At 42.0% G+C, this 22483-nt stretch overlaps 1 protein-coding gene across 11 annotated transcripts in view; it reads left to right on the top strand.

The window, feature by feature from the left end:
• THRB (thyroid hormone receptor beta) overlaps nt 1–22483 on the top strand; it is a 402102-nt gene that overhangs the window by 36523 nt on the left and 343096 nt on the right. Inside the window, exon 1 of one of the 11 annotated variants that reach the window (XM_008266065.5) lies at nt 7558–7818. The exons of 9 other annotated variants lie outside the window; for them this stretch is intronic. The gene's annotated coding sequence lies outside the window, so the exon portion shown is untranslated. Of the gene's footprint in view, nt 1–7557; nt 7819–22483 lie in introns of those variants that run through there. One more of the 11 variants, XM_089332314.1, reaches the window with a different exon arrangement.

Raw genomic sequence — 22483 nt, 5'->3', positions numbered from 1 at the left:
GTTCACAGAGGAACACTCATTTTTTCAAGCTACTGATCCCACATTTATTGCACTCTGGGGGAGGGAGAGGACGCTTGACTCAGGTAATTTTACCATTTATAAAAGGTTTGGTGGAGGAAATGAAAACCAATAGCTAAATGATTAGCAGCCAGTGCATTAACCAGTACCCCACGGAGTGGCCTGAAATGGTTGCAAATGCTGAACTCACCGAGAGGAGTTCCAGTGGTGGGGAAGAAAGCCTTTTTTAAGAATATATTCAAAAGACAGTTCTGAACATAAACTACAGGTCCCCAAATCAGTTTTTATTAACAGCTTCTTTGATTAAAACACTCTCTGTGGTCTTGCTTTCTCCAGGATTCTGCTATCCAGTTGAGTCTTTTTTTTTTTTAAAGATTTTATTTATTTATTTGAGAGGCAGAGTTACAGAGAGAAAGGTCTTCCATTTGCTGATTCACCTTCCCCCTGCAAACCTTGAGGCCTGAGCTGGAGCAATCCAAAGCCAGGAGCTGGAAGCTTCTTCTGGGTCTTCCACACGGGTGCAGGGGCCCAAGGGCTTGGGCCATCTTCTACTGCTTTCCCAGGCCATAGCATAGTAGAGAGCTGGATTGGAAGAGCAGCAGTTGGTACAAGAACCCATGTCCATATGGGATGCAGGGCTGCAGGTGGAGGCTTAGCTCACTACACTACAGCACTTGAGTCCCTCCTATAGGGTCTTGAGCTGGCTAAGCATCTCTGAAGAGAGTGTGGCTGCAGAGAACCAAATTCAGCGGCTTTACCCATTAGGAACAAGACAGGACATGGAGACCATGGGCGTGGCCGGTGTTATCAGCCAAGTGTTCTCCTTTTCCTTTACCTCGCTTCATTTTGTTAGAAGCTGGCTATTGGTAGTGTGGGCCATGGGCCAGCCCCATGGACATCCCCTGGACATGTGTTAGAAATGCAGAATCCCCAGCCCCACCTCAGACTTGCTGGACCAGAATCTGTTCTTAACAAGAGGCCCATGTGACTCATCCGTGTTTGAGAGGCACTGCTGTGAAACCCCGAAGCAATTACTGAATGATCACCTCTCTCATGACCCTGAAGAATTCATGTAGCTTTCAAAGGTGCCTCATCAGCGAGGCCAGGCTCTCTCGGGAAGTCTGACCTGCTGTTTCTCAGGACTAGAAGTGTCTTAGACTCCTGTCTGTTGGGACTTACACATTCTCCCTGGTAATCTGTTGTTTCAGTGAGTTGCTAATGACATATGGATGTTAAAACATTGCTACATCATAAAAAAGTAAAGATAGGGAGGCGGCATTGTAGTACAGGTGGGTTAAGCTGCTCCTAGAACATCAGCATCCCATGTCAGCACCAGCGCGAGTCCTAACTGCTCCACTTCCAGTCCAGCTGCCTGCTAATCACATGGGTGGCAGAGGCGCCTGTACTTCGGCCATACTCTGCTGCTTTCCAGCTGCTCTAGCAAGAAGCCATAATGGAGGCAGAGCAGCATAGACTTGAACTTGCACTCCAACATGGCGTGCCTCTGTCACAAGTCCTAAACTGTTTCTAAAATGACAAATTAAAAATTAGGTGACATCACTGTTTACCATCTTTGTCCCTTTACTGTCGACCTAGGACAGATGTGAAACTAACGAATCCAATGAAAGAAGTCTCTGCAAGGGAATTATTGACATGCCAAGTCGTATCCACGCAGGTTGCTGAGTGACAGGAAGATAGTTACATATTTTTATCATGATCATGTACAGCACTCTATTTCCTGGCTCCATAAAATAGACAGGAACCTGGCTTACCTTAAAGGCAGTTTCTATCTGGTGACAACTAAAAGAGATTGAATGAATGCATTTCTATAAGCTGCATAAACATGATCAACTTATTTTTAAATGCTTTGCTCTGACAATCAAGAAAATACTGTATGCTTTCTTTGTTACTGAATTGTCTGAGTGGATAATGGTTTACAGAGAAATTCAAGGATGCCGCTGGTAAAATTCTTAAGACTACCTTTCAGAGAGTTGAGTACAGATGATGATGATGATGTTACAGTAGCACCTCCAACTGTTCCAGTCCACTAGACGGGCATTGGTCCTAGCACATTCATTTCTCATTAGCAACCAGCTAAAATGGACCAGTCAACATGAATCCTATATGCCACTGACTCTCATAATACAGTTTTCTCTTTCTGCTTATTAATCAAACGCTTTGGGACAGAATTCTTTATTAGGCCCGTTAGATTTTCTGAAACAGAGGAAAGTTGGAAAGGAGCGCTGTAGACAAAGGAAAACTAAAAATAAAAAATGAACTTTTGGGTTCAAAAGTCTTATCTGAACGGAGTGATGAGTCTGATTATGTTTTTAAGAAATGTATTGACACCACTGTTTTAATTTGAATCCTAATAAGGATTTAACTGAAGTTAGCTTGCATCATTAACTCACAGCAACACTAAGAATCAAACCAATCTTATAGTTCACATTTCTCACCGATGCCAACAGAAGAAAATATGGGATAATAGAAGCCCCCAGATTGGGTGAGATCTATCAGGATCTTAAAACCAGTTGTTTGACAGAGAAGGGAAAGAAGGGAAAGGCATGTTATCTAGGAGTAGAAGAGAGTTTTTTTGGGTGGAAAACTTGAAAAGAGAATTCAAAGTCAAACGTAACATGTGTGTCAGATGCCTTCTGTGTCAACTTAAACCTGAGTAATGGAGGTAGCAAGTGTAGGTATTCATCGCCTGTGCAGACCTCACTCTTGGGGTCAGGGACTCCAATCTCGGCTCTCTACTCTATGCTGCTTTACAGAGAATGCCTTTATTCTAATACCAAGCCAAGCACACCATCAAGGCTTATTGAAGCAATGAGCCCAAGAAGAGGCCATCGCTGTGTGCATTTTGTCCTTGCTCTTTTCACAGTTCAAACAGGATTTCTTTCCCAAACATGCAACCTAATGGTGAAGAACTCAGGGCTGGAATTTGTTTGTTTGTTTTTGTTTTTGGAAAATATCATTCACTACCTTACGTTTGCTATTAGAAAATAAAGATGTGGGGCCGGTGCCATGGCTCACTTGGTTAATCCTCCATGTGCAGCGCCGGCATCCTATATGGGAACTGGGTTCTAGTCCCGGTTGCTCCTCATCCAGGCCAGCTCTCTGCTGTGGCCCGGGAGGGCAGTGGAGGATGGCCCAGGTGCTTGGGTCCTGCACCCACATGGGAGGCCAGGAGGAGGCACTGAGCTCCTGGCTTCAGATTGGAGCAACATGCTGGCCTTAGCAGCCATTTGGGGGGTGAACCAACGGAGGGAGGACCTTTCTCTCTGTCTCTCTCTCCCACTGTCTTAACTCTGCCTCTCAAATAAAAAAAGCAGAAGAAAAGAAATATGCTTCAATGTAGAAAGTTCTGATTCTGATTCTCCTTACATTTGTGATCTTGGAAAGGTTTATCCTCTCCAAGTCTCCATTTCCTCATCTCTAAAATAGAACATTAGGTGATCTCTTATGTCCATTCGGCTCTGAGAAGAAGGGGAAATAATAAATTCTTTATGAGAAAATTTCATCTGAGACCCATCTTCTCTGCTCAGAAGTGAATGATAGATACTTTATAGTTAAGCCACACAGTTGTAAATGCCAAACACAGGTTCAGTTTTAACATGTAGTAAAAACTGTCAGCCATTCATTTTTATAACATTTTTATTGAGACATAATCTACACAGCATGCAATTCGTCCTTCTAAAGTATATACAGTTCAGTGGTTTTAATATATTTACTTTTTGCAACCAACATCACCATCTAATTTTAGATCATTTTTATCACTCCCAAAAGAAAACGCGCACATGTTAGTACTTGATCCCCATCCCAGTCCCAGCCCCAGGCAACCACTACTCTACCTTCTCTGTGTATAAATTTGGCTAGAGTGGACATCATGGCATGTTACAGAATCTACTTCTTTCCTTTGCATAGAATATTCCATTATATAAAATATCATGTTTTAGTTATTCATCCATCAGTTGGGCGTTTGGGTTGCCCCGTCTTTTGGCTAATATAAATTATGCTGCTCTGAACATTTGTGTACAAGTTTTTGCATGGGCATATGTTTTCATTGCTTTTGGGTATACCTGAGAGTAGAATTGCTGGGTGACATAGTAACTTTGATCTTTTGATGAATTGCTAAACAATATTGATGAATTTTAAACAGTGTTGATCACTTGTCATTCTGATCTGCAGTATTATTCTGGTTTCTCTACATCCTAGCCAACAATTGCTTTTAAGACAACTATTCTAGTGTGTGTGACATGGTATTTGTTGTGGTTTTGGTTTGGTTTGTGTTTTCCTTAATGACTAATGTTGTTTGACATCTTTTCATGTTTATTGATCATTTTAATATCTTTTTTAAAAGTCTCCTTTGATGCACTGCTTATTTTTAAATGTAGTAGTCATTTTATTATTGAGTTCTTTTTTTTACCTTTTTATTTTGTTTTATTTTTTAAATTTTATTTGTTATACAAGTTTCATGTATTTCGTATATACAGGGTTAGGTACATAGTGATATTTTCCCCCCTACCCTCCCTCCCACCCATGCTCCAACCCTTCTTCATGCTCCCTCTCCCATTCCCATTCTTAATTTTTACAAAGATTTACTCTCTGTTAAATTAATGATTGTAAAGTTATCCTTACACTAAATAAAAGAGTTCAATAAATAGTATGGAGAAAAAAAGCACTGTTCCTCAACAAACGAGACAATAATTGAATCTCAAAATGTCAATTTCACTCCAATACATTACATTTCAGGTACTCTATTAGTTACCTTGGATCGTGGAAAAATTATGGTATTTCTCTTTTGGTGACTGGCATATTTTACCAAGTGTAATGATTTTCAGTTGTGTCCATTTTGTTGCAAAAGACAAGATTTCATTTTTTTAACAGCTGAGTAGTACTCCATAGTGTATGTATGCCATAATTTCTTTATCTAGTCAACAGTTGATGGACATTTAGATTGATTTCATATCTTAGATATTGTGAATTGTGCTGCAATGAATATGGGGGTACAGAGAACTCTTTCAGAAGCTGATTTCTTTTGGTTTGGGTAAATTCCCAGGAGTGGGATAGCTGGTTCATATGGTAGGTCTATATTCATATTTCTGAGGTATCCATATACTGTCTTAAACAGTGGCTGTATCAGTTTACATTTGTACCAACAGTGGATTAGGGTACCTTTTTGCCTAAATCCTCACCCGCATTTGTTGTTTGTTGATTAAAAAAAAATTATTTATTTATTTGAAAGGCAGAGTTACAGAGAAGCAGAGGCACAGAGAGAGAGAGAGAGAGAGAGAGGTCTTCCAACTGATGGTTCACACCCTAATGGCTGCAATGGCCAGAGCTGAGCTGATCCGAAGCTGGGAGCCAGGAGCTTCTTCCAGATCTCCCTTGTGGGTGCAAGGACCCAAGGACTCTATATATTCAGGATATTAATCCTTTATCAGTTGCATAGTTTGCAAATAATTTTTCCCATTCTGTTGTTTGCTTCTTCACTTTGCTGAGTGTTTGTTTTGCAGTGCAGAAGCTTCTCAATTTGATATAATCTCATTTGTCAATTTTGGCTTTGATTGCCTTTGCCTCTAGTGGTGGCCCAAGTAATTGAGTTTCTGCCCTCAATGAGTTCCTGGTGTCTAACGAGGGCAAGCATTTGGAAGTGAACCAGTGGATGGGATCTACCGCCTGCTCTTCCTCCTTATCTGTCTCTGTCTCTCTGCTTCTCAAATAAATACAGTTTTAAAAAGAAAAAGATCATACTGCTTGCTTCGTGAAGATTGATGTGTAGAAGTAAGGTAGAAATAGAACAGAGATAACTAGGAAGGAGGTGCTTGCAGTACCTAGCATCAGTAATGATGGTGGTTTAGGCTAAGGTGGGGCAGTGAGAAAATCAATAAAAGAATGGATTTAGTATTACTTGGGGAATATAGTGTAACGATTCAGAGTGTGTATTCTGAGGACAGGTTGAATGGGATATCATACAAATTCCCTCTCTTACTACTTGTGTGATGCTGGGAAAATTAGCATCCTTTTGGCACTGTGTCCCTTGTAGTAAAATGCAAATAATAACAGGGCCCATCTGTTGGAGTTGTTAGGAAAATCGAATGAGTTAATAATGCTCTGTGTGCCTGGCATATAGAGAATGCTTTGAGAAATATTACTGTTACTCATTGTGTTTACTGCTTAAATAGACAAGTGTTGGTGATGGTTTGGATGGGGAAGAAGAGAGAGGTGTCAAAGACAGTTGCCAGGTTTCTGGCTTGAGTACAGGTGGTTGATAGTGCCAGTTCCCAAGATGGAGGAAACTGGAGAGAAGTCAGGCGTGGAGAGTGTAGGGTGGGGTGTGGGGAGGGGTGAAGATCAGGAGTCTGGTCTTGGACATGGGGTTCAGATGTGCACTAGTGTAGGGGAGATGTCCAGCAGCTGGAATCCGGTGCTCAGAGAACCATCCTGGGTCACAGTTTGTGTTCCAGATGCAACTAAGATATACTGGGTATATCTTAGCACTTGGAAATAATTCAGCCTTGCTCTGGATGGATCAATAGGAGAGCAAAACAATTCAGTGAGTCCTGTTTGCTCTGGAGGGGTGGCAGATGAGGAAAAAAGGAGTAAAGGTATTGTCATCAAAGAGACTGACTTTGAATGACATCCTGCGTTTACCACGTGGGTGATCATGAACACTTAGAGAGGCTGGCGACAGAACTCCTGAAATGCAGAGGAGGAATCACGGCCAACTCCAAGGTCTCTGCTTGAGCACCAAGTGGTTTTTGCAGCCAGTTTCTGGGATGGAGGAAAGCAGTTAGAAGCATGCTCCTTGCAGTCTCAGCTGGAAGTTAGTAGTTCTTTCTCGAAGGTGAGGAGCAGAAAGGGTGTAGAGAAGATGCCTGGTACACAATCCATGCCCCAGTGATACCTCTCCTGTGTGACTTTGAACTCTTCTCTCTCAGCTGTTAGCATGTCTACCAATCTGCCTAGATCTGCTTCCATTCTTAGACAGACAGTGCAAGCTGGGGACAGTGAGGTGACAGAGCAGGGCCAGGACTAAGATGAGGACAGTGAGACACTCTCTCGGGTCACAGAATTTAAGGGGGCATGCCAAATCTAAGTAATCAAGATAAATATTATTTTAATGTACAAATCAATGCCAACATATTCATAACAAACCAAATATTAATTTTTGAATAAATACAGGATCATGATTAGTAGTTCTTTTTTAGTTTCAAGCTCTCTTGCTTGGCCTAGCTCTGGGACACTGTGAAAGTGATGGACAAGATTCTCATTTCTCCCTAGTTGGTAGCTGTCATCAGGGGACTTGGGTGAGCCAGTTATGTGGAGATGCTGAAGAGTTCTAACAGCCTAGAGATATGGGGTACACTGGAGATCGGGGCTTGAGGTCCCCTACTGGCCCAGCCCCCAACCCTCGTCTATCAGTTGCAACATGGGAGTTGGAGCAATGTCCCCAGTCCGCCCCACCTCCATAACCTCAGACCTTGTGACCCCTGGACTGTTGAGCAAACACAACATGAAATAAGCCAATGCTCTATTAAAGGCTGGAGTTTAAAGGTCAGCTACGTGCTTATCGGCTGCTGGTTGTATTCACTCCCAAAATGACTCCCAGGAAAGTTTGTGCTTGCAACATGGACTGAGAAGATGAGCATTTCCACTCTGAGTGCGAGCTATCTGCTTTGCAAGGAGCTGTCATTGCCAACAGGAAAACTGCCGCTCAGGAGCAGGCAGAACTCATGAAAGGAGGGCCATGGGACCAGGACTGCAGACATCTGACTCGGACTTAGAAAGCTAAAGGTACATGTGCTGGCTTGGGGCTTTCAGCTGTTTCCTAGCACAATTGGCAAATTCCCTACTGTGGCAATTTGTTAATTACAACACTGACAGCAGGTGCATAAGGAATAATTAAAGGACAGCTTTGTTGTAACTCCTATCTCTCTGGAGGAAGTCAGGCGTGGAATTTTGAGCCTGTGGGTCACTTTTCCTTTAAACAAAACCAGTGTGGGAAGCTGCATTTTAAAAACTTACATTAAGTATTTTTGTTTCAATTTCAAGAAATAAGCATCCTGATTTTCAGAACATTTTGCTTCAAATATCCATGGTAATGTATGTTTCTGAATGACTTTGGGCAAAAAGATAAAGAGTAAAATGATGACCTGGATTAATCCTAAACCGCTGCCACTGACTCAGTGCCAGCTCCATGTCAATGGCACTTTAAGATTGCAACATCATGTTCGGTGACCTTCATACCAGTTGACTGTATGCACCTTAATCTCGCGCAAAAACAGCTGAGCCTACTACAGATTGGCCAGTTGTTTGTGTGTGTGTGTGTGTCTATGTGTGTGTTTTAAACTCAGTTTTTCATTTACTGATGCTTTATAACGCCTGGCTTAATTTGTATTGAAGGATGACGCTCATTATTACATAACTCAGAAACTCATCTTTGAGTGTTTAGAAAAAATAAGTACAAGGGTTGTTGTGAATTGAGCCTGAAAGTCCATCCTTGCAGATAAATCAAATAGTCACTTTTTCAGAAAAATCGTAGACTATGTATTTAAATGCACACAGGGGAAGAGAGTAATGAGGTATCTTTCAAACTTTGAAACTGGTAACTGGGAGCTTGAAAGCAGAGTAAATGCCAGGACAAATCAGCTTGTGTGAAATCTGCTGTCATGTAGCTCCGGGGTCTGCCGTAAAACATGCTGTCCAGGAACCAGTCCCTCTGCACGTATCTCTTTTGAGTATTCAGCCTCCATTTCCTAAGACTTAACATGAAGACTTCTCAGACTAAGAATAAATGTCACCTGCTTTGTGAGCTACGATTCTGTAAAATTAAACAAGATCTCCCACTGTATAAAGTAAGAATGTTAAAAATGAAGTGGTAATACTTATAGGATCTAGTTTCCTCCCTCCTTCCTCCTTTCTTTCCTCAGTTACTCTTAGAATGTTCATTTAAGTGCTTGGGTGTTAGATTGCCTTACTTCTTCGATTATTATTTTTAAATCAGAACAGTGAGTTGCACTAGGAACTTAAAGTTGAGATGGTATACTTTTTATTTTTTTGCTTTCAGTTATTCATCCCAACTCAATCTTCTTTTCTCCCATTATTACAAGCAATTGCTAAAAGTGGAATTTGTGCAGGAAATCTTATCAGTATGTTGTGTCCTTTAAGATATCCTCACCCACACAGTGTCATTGAAAGGCTAATATTCATTAGAATAACTTACTTATTTTAAACATTCTTTTCTTACCTCCCTAAATCATACGCATACAGTCACAGAATTTGTAGACAAGCATTATGCAGAAAATCATTAACTTGACTTTGAGTTTTTGGGGCAGAAAGTCGAAAGTTCCACTTCAGCTTTTGGAGGAAATGTTGGCCTATTAATGAGCACGGAGAACAAGTTAGCCTCTTTCCCTTAAAGTACAGTCCTCCTGTCCTCCCTCCAGTGCTGTTCTCCTGCATGGGCTCCTTGGTCCTGGGGCTTTCTTGTCAAAATGCCCATTTCCGTCAACCAACTTCAGACGTTCCTGGGAACGGTTAATGTGACAGTGGTGTGACAAACTGCATTTTAATATGAAAGTGCCCTGCTCTGATTTCAGAAATGGGTCATGTGTATGTGAACCATTCATTATCCTGAAATACCCTGGTCACCATGCTTAGATGGCGATCTGAGTGCAAGTAGCTTGCATTCAAGAATTTGTGATCATGGCTTCCGAAGACCTGATTCTCTGCTGTCCTCTCTGTGTTGTTCATGGACCAACTTTTGAACCAGTGCTCTGTGCCGCACTAGATAGCCGCACGGTTTCCATCACTCCCCTCCATCAGATTCAGAATTCTGCTTTTGTCGTCACACTCCTGCTTCCTTTTGACTTCGCTTTGTCTTTGACTTTGTTTTGGCTGCTTTGTGCTCTGAGCTCACACCTCCCTGGTCTGCCTCTGTGTGGGCTCCCCTGTCATTTATTTTTAACTGGAGGCACACGGTCCTTTACTGTCATCTGCTGGATTGCATTCTCCTTCCTCTCCAACACTGGCCACAGCAAGGACCTTCCCATGTCCAGATGCTAATTTTCACACCCAGAACTTGCTAACCCTTGGCCATTTTAATCTGTGTTTAGTCAAACAACCTGAATCTGTGGTAAACGTTCAAAGACCAAAGTTTCTACTTTTTATATGATTTTGTAATCTCATGACAAGTTCTGCAATGGGATATATCTCAGTTCAGAAAATAAATTTTTAGGCTGCAGCCCTAGCAAGATGGGAGATCTACAGTTGTCAGTCTATCGTAATAAAGACCACATTGTAAGGCTGCTTCCTTATATAATGGAACAAATCAGGGCAAGGCCTACTTTGTATTTTGGCTTTCCCAATCCATAGCAATTGTCTTTGGAAAATCATTTGTATAGTTATGTAAAGCGATCAATAATGTTACCAACATTGTCTATTTCATTCTTTTAACCTCTTGTGGGAGCATCTTCTTTCTCAAAGTTAAGCAGTAAGAGTTTTTCTAATGGAGACTTTTAAAAGATTCTTTTTTTGAATAGTCTTTTGACCCCTGATTTGTGTTTCTATATGATCATGCTGATTATTTCATGCATGCAATTTTTATACTAGTTATGTTCATCTTTCTTATTGTTATTCTAAACTATTATTTATTTACTCATTTTATTTGAAAGGCAGAGAGATAGGCAAAAGGAGAAAAAGAGATAGAGAGACAGATACAAAGAGAGTTCCCATTTGCTGATTCACTCATCAAATGCTCACAACATTGACCTGGGCCAGGTCAAAGTCAGGAGCCCATAATTCAATTCAGGTCTCTTCCATGGGTGGCAGAGACCCAACTACTTGAACCATCACCTGCTATTTCCCAGGGTACACATTAGAAGAAAGCTGAAATGGAGAGCAGAGGGAGGACTCGAACCCTGGCACGTGATATGGGATGTGGCTATCCCAAATGATGACTTAACCACAGCACCAATTCCTACTCCTTTCTTTAATGACAAATTACCAATGAGAGACAAGCGACCATCAGAGAGCCTGACCACTTCTGTGCTTATAATGTGTTAGGGGTCAGCCCTTTGCAAATGAGAGGTGCAGAAAGAAAGCTCTGTGGGGTGTAGGGGGACACCCAACGCTGTCACAGTTTAAAGTCCTGTGAAGAGACAAGTAGCTGCTCCTTGCAGATCAACATGATGGTTTCGAGGAGAGAGAGTGTCTGTCATCGAGGGTGGAAGGCACTTCATAAATGCTCACAGAACGAAGTGGTCATCATGACCACTTCTCTGTTTCTGTCAAGCCCATGGCCATCCTGCTGGCCGCAAGCAGCAATTTCTGCCTCTTCCCAGTTCCGACCCCATGAGACCCAGGGGGTGCCCACTGCCTTAGTGGTCCTCCCTCCCACTTGCAGCGTGCTCACCTCTGACACATTGTGAGCACAGACATGGCCACTCACAAGTTCTCAAGGCCCTCATTGGTGATTTATCAGCGTTCCTGCTCATCTTTGCCCTGCCAGGACTCCGTGCTCAGAGTAGAGTTTTGATGTAGAGTACTTTAAATGACCATTAGGCGTGACTACCACCATTCATCCCCAGGAAGAAGGAAAGCGAGCCTCCGATTACACCCAGGCTAAGTAGGAGGGGAGTGCAAGTACTGACATCTCCGTGTCATAAGGGTTGCCAACTGCAAACTGATACCTGGCAATCGAACTTGGTAGAATTAATATATTAACAGGACAAGATGAGACAAAAGGCATTCTCTCTCCTTACTAAAAAGAAAGCTCTCATGGTTCGTTTACTGCAGGTTCACTTAGACCTGTTTGACTTGTTAAGATCATTTTAAGTTCAGGAGCTTCTTTTTTTTGTGTGTTCTTTTGTGGCTAACCTTAGTTAATTGGTTCAGAATGGAGGATTGTATAGAATATTCAATAGTGGGTAAAAAAGGTTGATGGAGTTTTTTCACAGTAATTTATTATAGTTAATAACATTCATTAGTGCTTCAGATTTTTTCTTAATTGAATTTAAAAAATATGTGCGTAGCCATTCTTTGAAATTCGATTAATTTGAGTTGAAAAGTAACTTTAAAGTGTGGAGGCTGTGCTTACTAATTTTGTAATTAAAATATATGTTGCTAAAAAATTGCATCTGGCTTTATTTTTAAATTACTGATTTCTTAAAAACAGAGGTGCTATGTGTGTGACTATGTCCCCTGTGAGAATGGGAGATTGGAAGTTGCAAAAAATACTTTGCAAAGATAACAAATGGTGTGCAGCTGGTCTAGAATTAATGTGTGTTGAACTGTGGTTTATTTCCTTTGAAAAAAATAGGGGTGTAATTAATTTTCTATAATAGTGTTATTGATACAGTGAATACCCAGCTGTACCACTACACCCTTCTAAGTCAAATAAATTCTATGATCAAGAGCCCGGACTTTGATTAAGATTGGAAGTAGAGGGAGTGGAGGGGCACTGAGAGGAACATGGTGTTGAAAGAGGAGACTCCAGATGTGTATGCTGGGTCACCCTAAGGGTGATGGTCTCTTCAGGGCTGTAAAAGTTCATACCATACAGGAAGCTTTTTTGGACGTTACAAGTAAAGCACTCTGGAACAATTGGCTTAATCTCCTAGAAACAGTGTTTACCTGTCAAATTAGAGAGCAAAACTCCCTTCCCTTTCTTCCATAAAAGATCTTACTTCTCCTACCTGTGTGTATGTCCTATCCCGGGAACATGAGCTCCCCGAAGGCCGTGCTATAGATTGTGGATTTGAGAGGTTTAAGGTGAAGAAGTAGTCTTGCCTTGCAGGAACATAACTTCCTGTTGGCCGGTGCCGCGGCTCACTAGGCTAATCCTCCACCTTGCGGCACCGGCACACCGGGTTCTAGTCCCGGTCGGGGCACCGGATTCTGTCCCGGTTGCCCCTCTTCCAGGCCAGCTCTCTGCTGTGGCCCGGGAGTGCAGTGGAGGATGGCCCAAGTGCTTGGGCCCTGTACCCCATGGGAGACCAGGAGAAGCACCTGGCTCCTGCCATCGGATCAGCGCGGCAGCCATTGGAGGGTGAACCAACGGCACAGGAAGACCTTTCTCTCTGTCTCTCTCTCTCACTGTCCACTCTGCCTGTCAAAACAAACAAACAAACAAAAAACCACTTCCTGTTGGTAAAATAAAGTGAGACACGAAAACCCTGCTGTGTTTCAAGTGCTGTCAGGCTGGAAAGGGTTGATCAAAGTGTTTGTGTAAACTGCAAGTAGTTTAAAGAAAGGATTCACCCCTGTATCTCAGGACTGAACCCAGTGCTTGACACATAGCCCACATCCAAAGCAACAGATATTTGATACTGTTCGTGATATTAGTGCCAACAAATATTTAAAAGCTTTTGTGGTCAAAAACATTTGGAAAATTTTTGATTAAAAATAAGTGAAACCAACTTCTTTGTAAAAAAGATTTATTTATTTGAAAGGCAGAGTGACAGAGAGAGATGGAGAGACCGCGAAAGAGAGACCTTCCATCCACTGGTTTACTCTCAAATAGCCACAACAGCCAAGGCTGAGCCAGGCCAAAACCAAGAGCCAGGAACTCCATCCAGATCTCCAGCATGGCTGGCAGACACCCAACCACTTGAGCCCTCATCCTCTGCTTTCCTGGGCACATTAGCAAGAAGCTGGATTGGAAGCAGAATAGGTAGGACTTGAATTGGCACTCCAATATGAGATGTGAGTGTCCCAAATGGTAACTTCCCCTGTTATGCAACAGTGCCCACCCCTGAAACCAGCTTCTATATATAATATCTTACACTGACTATAACACATTGGGAAATTCTGGCAAAAGCAGGAGTTGCTTTATTGGTAAAAAGGCTACAAGGAGGTGGCTCCAGATTTCAGTGCAATGACTTGCTATAACGAATTACCACCAATTTAGTAGCTTAGTGCAACACATGTTGATTATGTGGGAGCTCTTGAAGTCAGAAGTTCACAGTCAATGCAGCAGGCTCTGTTCTCTCTGGAGGATGCAAGGGAAGAATTTGCTGTCATGCAAGGCTGCCTGCATCCCTTGGCTTGTGGCTCCATGTCACTCTAACTTCTGACTTCTGCCTCTGCCTTCACACCTCTTTCTCTTGACTCTCTCACCTCTTTCCCCTATAAAGATCCCTGTGATTGTTTTAGGTCCACTTAATGCCCAATTAGTGTCTCAAGATCCTTACCATAGGGGGCCAGCGCTGTGGCATAGTAGGCCAAGCCTCCGCCTGCAGTGCCAGCATCCCATATGGGCCCTGGTTCATGTCCCTGATGCTCCTCCTCCAATCCAGCTCTCTGTTATGGCCTGGGAAAGCAGTGGAAGATGGTCCAAGTCCTTGGGCCCCTGCACCCATGTGGGAGACCCAGAGGAAACTCCTGGCTCCTGGCTTCAGATCAGCTCAGCTCTGGCCATCGCAGCCATTTGGAGAGTGAACCAATGGATGGAAGACCTCTCTCTGTCTCTCCCTCTCTGTGTCTGTAACTCTACCTGTCAAATAAATAAATAAATGTTTTTTAAAAAAAGATCCTTACCTCAATCACGTATGTAAATCCCTTTTGTCTTGGGAGGTAACTGCAACTTACAGGATCCAGTGTAAGTTGTAAATGTCTCTGGGGACCATCATTCAGCCATCCTTTCTCACATAGTATTTCCCAGAACCATAGAGGGCACCTGGTCAGTATTTACTGAATGATGTTGAGACACTGAATGCAATGGCTAGGATAAAACTCCCAGAGCTATACTGGTGAAGGAGAAATGGACATCACTGTAGGCCTAGCAAGAATTTTCGAGGGTATAGATGTTTTTGAGGAGTCTTATGTGCACAGTGTTATGCAGTGAGAACTTAGCAGGGATGCATTTGTGCAGAAACAGATACCAGTCCCTTGAGAATCTCCCAGTACACTGCCCTCCCTCCAGAGCTACTTCCTCAGTTGGGGTGGTTTGGCTGTGGTCAGACACCAAGTAGGAAGAAGGTGGAGACTGGCTGAGTTGAGCAGGCAGAGGCCAGAGTGGAAGGAGCAGAGGACATCAGCCTGATCTGATTGTCTCTGTTCCTCCCAAAGGCTGACATGGCTGAGGGCACACCTGCGTGGCTCACGTCCCTGTGAGGTAGTGCAGTAAAATTAGAAAGACATGAAGAGCAATGGTTTCCTTATTTTCTCAGAAGATCATGTCCATGTGTTTGGTTTCTTGTCAACAATCATTCCGTCTTTATTCTGATGTTCATCATAGAAAGTAAAAATTACCTAGTCTTCCACTCACAGGTCTTCAAAAGATGATTATTCAAAGACTGTATAAAACTGCATATTCAGAAGTACATCTATACCAGAATGTTATTGCTTGTTCTAGGATGAATGATGCAGCCTTGAATAGCCTCACATTACTACTTCTGCCACATTTTTAGTTGCTTCTGCTGGACAGTTCCTACGAAGGGCATGGATACTTCTGATTCTTCTTAGACATGGCCAAAGAAATCAGTTTACACTCCCACAGACACTGTATGAGACTGTGTTCTCAGCATTCGCAGAAGCATTGCACGTTTAAACACTTTTTGGATGCTTGCCGACTATTTATAGTTTTTTGGTGACTTGTTGACTATGTTCTTTGTTCATTTATCCATTGGAATATTAGTATTCTGTTTATAAATTGTCTTTTTTTGGTGGTATCTCTGGAAATTAATTCTGTGATCTGGCATCTGCCTTTTGATTCTGAGTGTTTTGTTAATGAACTTTTCATGTTTATTACTATAGTTGGATTTACCATTACTTTCTGATACATTCCACTACTTTCATGTTTAGAAGTTTTGCTTGACCCAATAGTTACCTATATTTTATACAATCATTTATCATTTTATTCTTACACCTAACAAATAATCCATCTATACTTTGTCTTGATGTATACTTGCTGTATAAGATAGGAATATTATTTTCAATCTATTCAAATAGCTAATCCACTGCCATTTATTAAACAATCCCTGTCTTCTTATTGTATTGTGGTTAAATCTATCTATTTCTGCATTGGGGCTGCCTATTCTGTTTCTTTAACCATATATTGATTTCTGTAGCAGAACCTGTTACCATCTTGTGTGGCCCATGAAAATTTGTATGGCACGTTTCTGTTTCTGATATGGCTGCCTCTAACCCCTTCACTATTCTGTATTTCAAATGTATATGAACAATAATAGTCAGAGAATTCGTCAAGGGCAATGTTGGAACTAATTTTCAAATTTAAAAATCGATGTATTTTCTAGTGAATTATGTATACACTATGCATTATTCCTAAGGGGTTTGCATCTTCACAATTTTCAATCACATCACAACCTCTCTCTGTGTTTCTTCAAGTCTTATATGACTTGATAGAAAAAATTGTTTCCATGCAGACATCCTGTGCATTTTTAATGTTTATTTATAGGTATTAGATACTTTTTATTTAATTGTATTTGGAATTTTTTTCTCTTGTTTTCTAATTACTGTTTACTGTTCTATGAAAGCAATTTATTTCGCCTCTATTTATTTATCAATGGTAGTCATATTTTCATTTAATTCTCCTGTTTTCATTAGTAAACAATCATATAATTAACAAATAATGACTATAACCTTTCCAAACAACTTTCTTTTATTAGCTAGAATTTCCACAGAAATGCTACAAATACTGACACTCTATCTTGTTTCTGATTTTAATAGCTCTGTATTGCACGATAGTTTTCCTTAACTATATGAAAGCAATTTTATTGCATTCCTAGTATGCTGCTAACTTTAAAATCAGAAATGGGTTTTGAGATGTTGAAAAATTTCTTGCCTGAGTATAACACTTATGCCCAGACCGACTTAGGCTCAGGTCACACCTCTTCCTTTTAGAATTATGTATCATTGACTGAGATTTTCATCCTCTTCCAATCTTAGTTTCTTACGCTGTAGTATTGGGGTAATCATATAACTGTCTTGTGAATGTTAAGTGAGCATTGTTCATAATACATTTAATAACACACTTGATACGGTTATATTTTCTTTTACATTTTTGTGTAAATTTTTTATCTATTTAAATAGTGTGTGATAATCACAGATTTATTAAATTCTTTAATCATCATTTTATTCTTGGAGTAAAGTCTGCTTAATCATGCTGAAATATTTTGTTAACTCACTGCTATATTCAGTATTTGTTTCAGAATATTCAATCAATTTTTATGTTGGCTTGTCTTTGGTTACATTTTTATTTTTACTTCAAAGGTTTGATATAAGAATGATGCTAACTTCATATGATAATTTATCTCTTTCTATTCCTGAGGCCTAGAAGAATTATATTTTTGAGAATTTGATGGAAGCTTCCACTAAAATTATCTGTGCAGAATTACATTTTGAATCAGATAATATTTTTATAACATTTTAAGATTTTGTGGTGATTTATGTTTGCTGTTTGTTCTCTTTAATTAGTTGGTCTGTTAAGTGCTTTCATTTCTCCTTGGATAAATTTTAGTAATTCATTTTATATCTAAAAAATAGCCTTTTATTAATATTTTAAAGTAGGAAGCATGGAGTTGAACACAATATTCTCTTATAATTCCTACAGTTTTAAAATCTATCCTTCTCTCTTTCATGGTTTAATGTATACTTCTGAGGTTTACTTGGCTTATTTTTACGTGCTACCTCTTGTATTTATTTATCCTACCGAATTTTTGCCCCTCACTTCTGTGGCGCCTACAGCTGAATTTCGATGCTGTTGACTGTCCCACCTCCACAGCGGTCCCTGCTAGTCAGCTGTTGTTTTCCGAGTGCCTCACAGGTTCCTTGAAGGAAGCAATGGGCGCCCATTTTCTTTCTGAGCCTGAGCTCTCGTAAACCAGTCTGCCCGGACTCACACCCCAGCTCCACCCTGGACAAGCCAGAGAACTCCGAGAAGTCAGTGCCCCTGTTTCCTCACTCCTTGTCTGACTGTGAAGATGTGAGGCTCTGAGGATAGTGGTTGGCCTATAATAAGTAGCTTGTAGACATCATCATTATTGTTTGCGAGACTAAACACTGCGGTTGTTCTTGAGGTTGCCGTTTGTAGACACAATGGTGAACAGAAAACTCAAAGACAAATTGGACCTTGCAGTGTGTCTATTTGTAATGTTTAGAGGGCAATCTAGCCTTTAGAAAAACTGGATTCTTTTAGTAAAGGGTGAAGCAAGAATTTAAAGAAAAATAAATAACCCACAAAGTTACAGTTAATCCGTTCAGCCTCCTCATTGTGGAACAAACATCAGCTCCTCACATGTTGTCCTATCTGTGTGTTCCTCTCATATCCACAGATGTCTGTATCGAAAAGGCAGAGATAAAGATGTTTTTTGAGGGAGCCAGCAACTTCCAGGAAACGGTTCGAAGTCTTGTGGTTGTTTTTCTTTTTTTTTTTTTTTTTAATTTTACTTTGGGGATTGGTGTTAGAAGGTAGAGTGTCTGTTTGCGACAGGCTCTCTGATGCTGTGGCACATGTTCTTTTGTCATTGGTGTGTGAAGGACACACTTAACCATGATGGCAACAGAGCCCGCGGGGTCTTGGCTTCTTGCAGCTGTCCTGAGGCTCATGAGATGATAGATCATAAACAGGCAAGTAAGTTGCATGGCTGGGTTACTCCGTGTTTGCCTCTGTTGTCTCAGTTCATTCTGTGACACTCTTTCAGAGTGCATGCTTTCTGGGATATTAACCTCTGTCACTAACCTTTTCCTGTACCTCCCCAAGGGCAGAGGCATCTGTTAATGCACCTCCATTGCTTTCACGATGAAGTTCATGATCCTAGCAGACGCCTGTCCAAGTCTTTCTCCTATTGAGGGTCCTCCCTGTGTCTCAGGCAGTCATTGTGCAGGTGGAATTCAAGGATGAACCCTGTAGATCCCCACCATTCCCCGTGTACACACTCCCACATGGCCCCCTCTCTTTGTTGTAGATGGGACCTGTCAATATGGTGACATGACAGTCCCTAGACTACTTTACATAATCTAAGGCCCCCTTCCTAGCAGAAAAGAGAGTTTTCACTGCTGGCCTTGAAGAGCAAATTGCCATACGTTGGTGAGGGCACGTGGAGGGAGGGAATGGCCAGTGGCCTCTAGGAGCTCACAGCAGCCCCCAGCTGGTAGCCAGCAAGAAAGTAGAGGCCACAGTTCTGCAACTGCAAAGATCTGAATTCTGCCAGCAACCAGTGAGCTCAGAAGGGGACCCATAGCCTCAAGTGAGTTTGCAGCCCCAGCTAACACCTGAATTTCAGCCTGGTGAGATGTGAGCAGAGGGCTGTGCTACCCTGAGCCTGGGCTCCTGACCCACGGAAACTGAGATGCATGAATTTTGTTTTCAGTGGCTAAGTTGGTGGGAATTGGTTATGCATCAGTGGATAAGCAATACAGTCAGTCTCTGGTGTCTCTTGTCCTGGATCACTTGTTTTCCATGCTACAATTTGCATCCAGGTGTCCCTATCCCGGGCTCAGTTGTCCCCCTTTTGCCCTCTCAGACTTGTCATCCTCTTTCACAGGGAAGAAAAAGAAAAGAAATCATATTTTATAGTTGGCTTTTGTCTCCTTGGATTTTAAAAAATTTGTTTATTTGAGAGGGGGGGAGGAAGGAAGAGAGAGAGAGAAAGAGGAGAAAAAGAGAGCTCGTATCTACTGGTTCACTGCTCAAATGTCCCCAGTTTCCAGGACTAAGCCAGGAATGAAACCAGGGGAACTCAAACCAGGTCTCCCATGTGGGCGGCAGGATCCCAATTTGTTGGGACATCACCAGTACTTCCCAGGGACCACTAGCAGGAAGCTGGAGCCAGGAGTCACAGCCAAGAATCAGTGTGAAACATAGGAGTCCGTCTTAATATGCATCTTAACTACTATGCTAAGTACCTGCCCCTCCTTGGATTCTTTTTACTCAGAAAATTAATACCAGTTTCATGTTACTTTTATATTCTAGTAAACTAATGTAACTAAATATTTTGTAAATGATTTTGCATTCTTTGGAATTGTTATATCAGTGTAAATATCTGAAGAGATGAATGGTCAGCTTTAGGCTGGGTTTTGGAAAAGCATGAATTCAACTGGAGGAGAGCTGCAGTGGCTTCTGGGAGCATGACCTCTATTGGTGAGCTATGACAATCCACTTTCAGAACTACCAAGGTATCGTTTTGATCAGTAATTTTAATGAGCATATAGATAGTGTATGTATCAAAGTTATGATTGCCATAAAACATGCAGGCACTGCAAACACTTTTAGTAACAGAATTAGGATCCAAGTAACAATGGTGGGCCAAGAGTAGCTTGAATTGAACAGCTATAAAAGCCTCTATGGTCATTCTTCATTGTGTGTCACAGGGAACTGGTTTCAGGACCCCCACAGATACGAAAATCCTCAGATGCTCAAATTCCTTCTATAAACATGCAAAGAATTTGCATGCAACCTGCCCAATCCTCCCATACACTTTAAATCACCTCCAGGTTGCTTATAATCCCTAATACAGCGTGCATGCTATGTAAATAGTTCTTATACTGGATTGTCTAGGGAATAAAGACAAGAAGAGCCTGTGCATGTCCAATACAAATGTAATCCTTTTCCCTGAATGTTTTAGACACAAGGAAGTTGAAGGCCGACTGTACTTAAGTTAAAAAAGAAATCAATCTGGAAACTAAAGATGGGGTGAGCCTGAATGTGCATGCAAAAATATGCAGATGAGTTGTTTACAAGTCAGTGTAAATCAGTGGCATAATGAGTCTTGTAGTAGAGTTTATTCGAATCCTGAAGTTAATTTTAGTCTGCATTAATTGAACTGCTGTGTCCAAACAAGTGGAAAAGTCCTGTGTTGATCCATGTGGGTCACAGCACTCCTGGAGGGTTGGGTTGTTCTGGGTACCTCCCTAAATGGGGTCACGTACTCACTGGAATTTCTCCATTGGGTAGGAACCAGATGGGCAGGCAGATTTGAAATCATGTCCTATATTGTGGAATAATCTGCAGTGCAGGTCTTTCACCTGTAGAGGAGAAGGTATCTAAGGGCTAGACCTCTTTCTGATGACTTCAGTGAATGGAAATGATAAGGAAATGGATTTTTGGTTTATTAAGGAAGGTACTAACATGTTGTTACTAGCAAAATACAATGGTTTCCTTTGGAAGCTACAGATCCCATTGTCCTTGAAAAATCTGGGTGGAGGAAAACAGACCTAGAAAGAAGTCTTTTATGAGCATTGCCACAAGGAGATGGTGATTGAATGAAAGATACCAACAAATGTAGAGACTCCAAAACATGCAGAAAGTATGGATATGGTTTCTTAAACTGTACAGGTAGAATCCAGGCAGAGAACTGGCTCCCCAGGTTTACCACAGTTGCCCATGTGAGGGCACCCAGCTCTGACTTAGACCAGAGCTAATTCACAGGAATGCTGCTCTTCGAGGGGTGAGAAGCTCCCTGAGAAGCACCTGCTACTAGTGCCTTCGCTGGGAACGTGCACCTGTCCTCCAGCTGCTGCAAGGTTTGGCTGCCAGGTCTTCACAGCTGCAGTCCCTCCAGAGAGCTGCCCGTGAGCATGACATCTGGCTCAGCCAGAGGTGCCTGGGAGATTACAGTCCTATCTCAAGGGCAGCCCTTGGCCTGAGACCGGCTGATGGGCAGGGACACTGACTCCTTGCCTCTGTGTAGTATGACCTCTGAGTAATTCACACTTGACAGCTCTACTCACAGCAGCTCTTTGCCTTTTCCTCTGCCCAGTCATGCTTTCCTCACTCCCTCGGAAGTTTCGCCTCAGAGCCTGACTTGCCCAGGAAGCGTCTTCTCAAGCTTCACTTCTGGGGATCCTGGACCCATGGCACTGCCTTTGCCATTCTTTTGGGAGTGTATAACTGCCTGTGCCTGTACTTGTAGGAGCTTCTGCCTTCTTGTTTGATGCCAATAACTGGGCCAAGACACCAGCCCTTTGTGTTCTGGGCCTGAGGACAGCGAAGCTCATTTTTCAGAGCATTCTCCAGCAGCCTTGTTTTCTGTTCTGGCTGAGGACCCTTCAACAATACTGAAACAGACATCCACCAGGGCCCTCCCACCCCAACATCAGTGATCTGTAAGTCTCCCAACGCCCCTTCATTCTGCAAATAAAGGATGTACATAAACATGCACACACACTTGCAACCTTCTTTCTGGTCCATCTACCATGGCAATAGTGCTGACTCTGCCATGGAAATGAAGGACTGGAGTCACTGCGTGTTTGGCAGCAGCGTTCAGGGACTTGTCAGATTAGAGAGCCCTGAAGGCCAGTGGTGTCCAACTCCTTTCCTCTTTCAATTTCTTTATTTAAAAAAATGTACTTGAAAGGCAGAAAGAGAGAGGCAGAGAGATCTTCCGTCCACTGATTCACTCTCCAAATGCCCACAGTGACCAGCACTGGGCCTGGTCCAAGCCAGAAGTCAGGAACTCAATCTGGGTCTCCCATGTGGGTGGCAGGGAGCCCTGAGTAC

This window comes from Oryctolagus cuniculus, chromosome 4, assembly GCF_051225735.1.
Source record: "Oryctolagus cuniculus isolate XC-2025 breed Fujian yellow rabbit chromosome 4, ASM5122573v1, whole genome shotgun sequence".
Taxonomy (NCBI): domain Eukaryota; kingdom Metazoa; phylum Chordata; class Mammalia; order Lagomorpha; family Leporidae; genus Oryctolagus; species Oryctolagus cuniculus.
The sequence above is the reverse complement of the archived record's forward strand: the minus strand, read 5'-3'. Positions and strand labels throughout refer to the sequence as shown.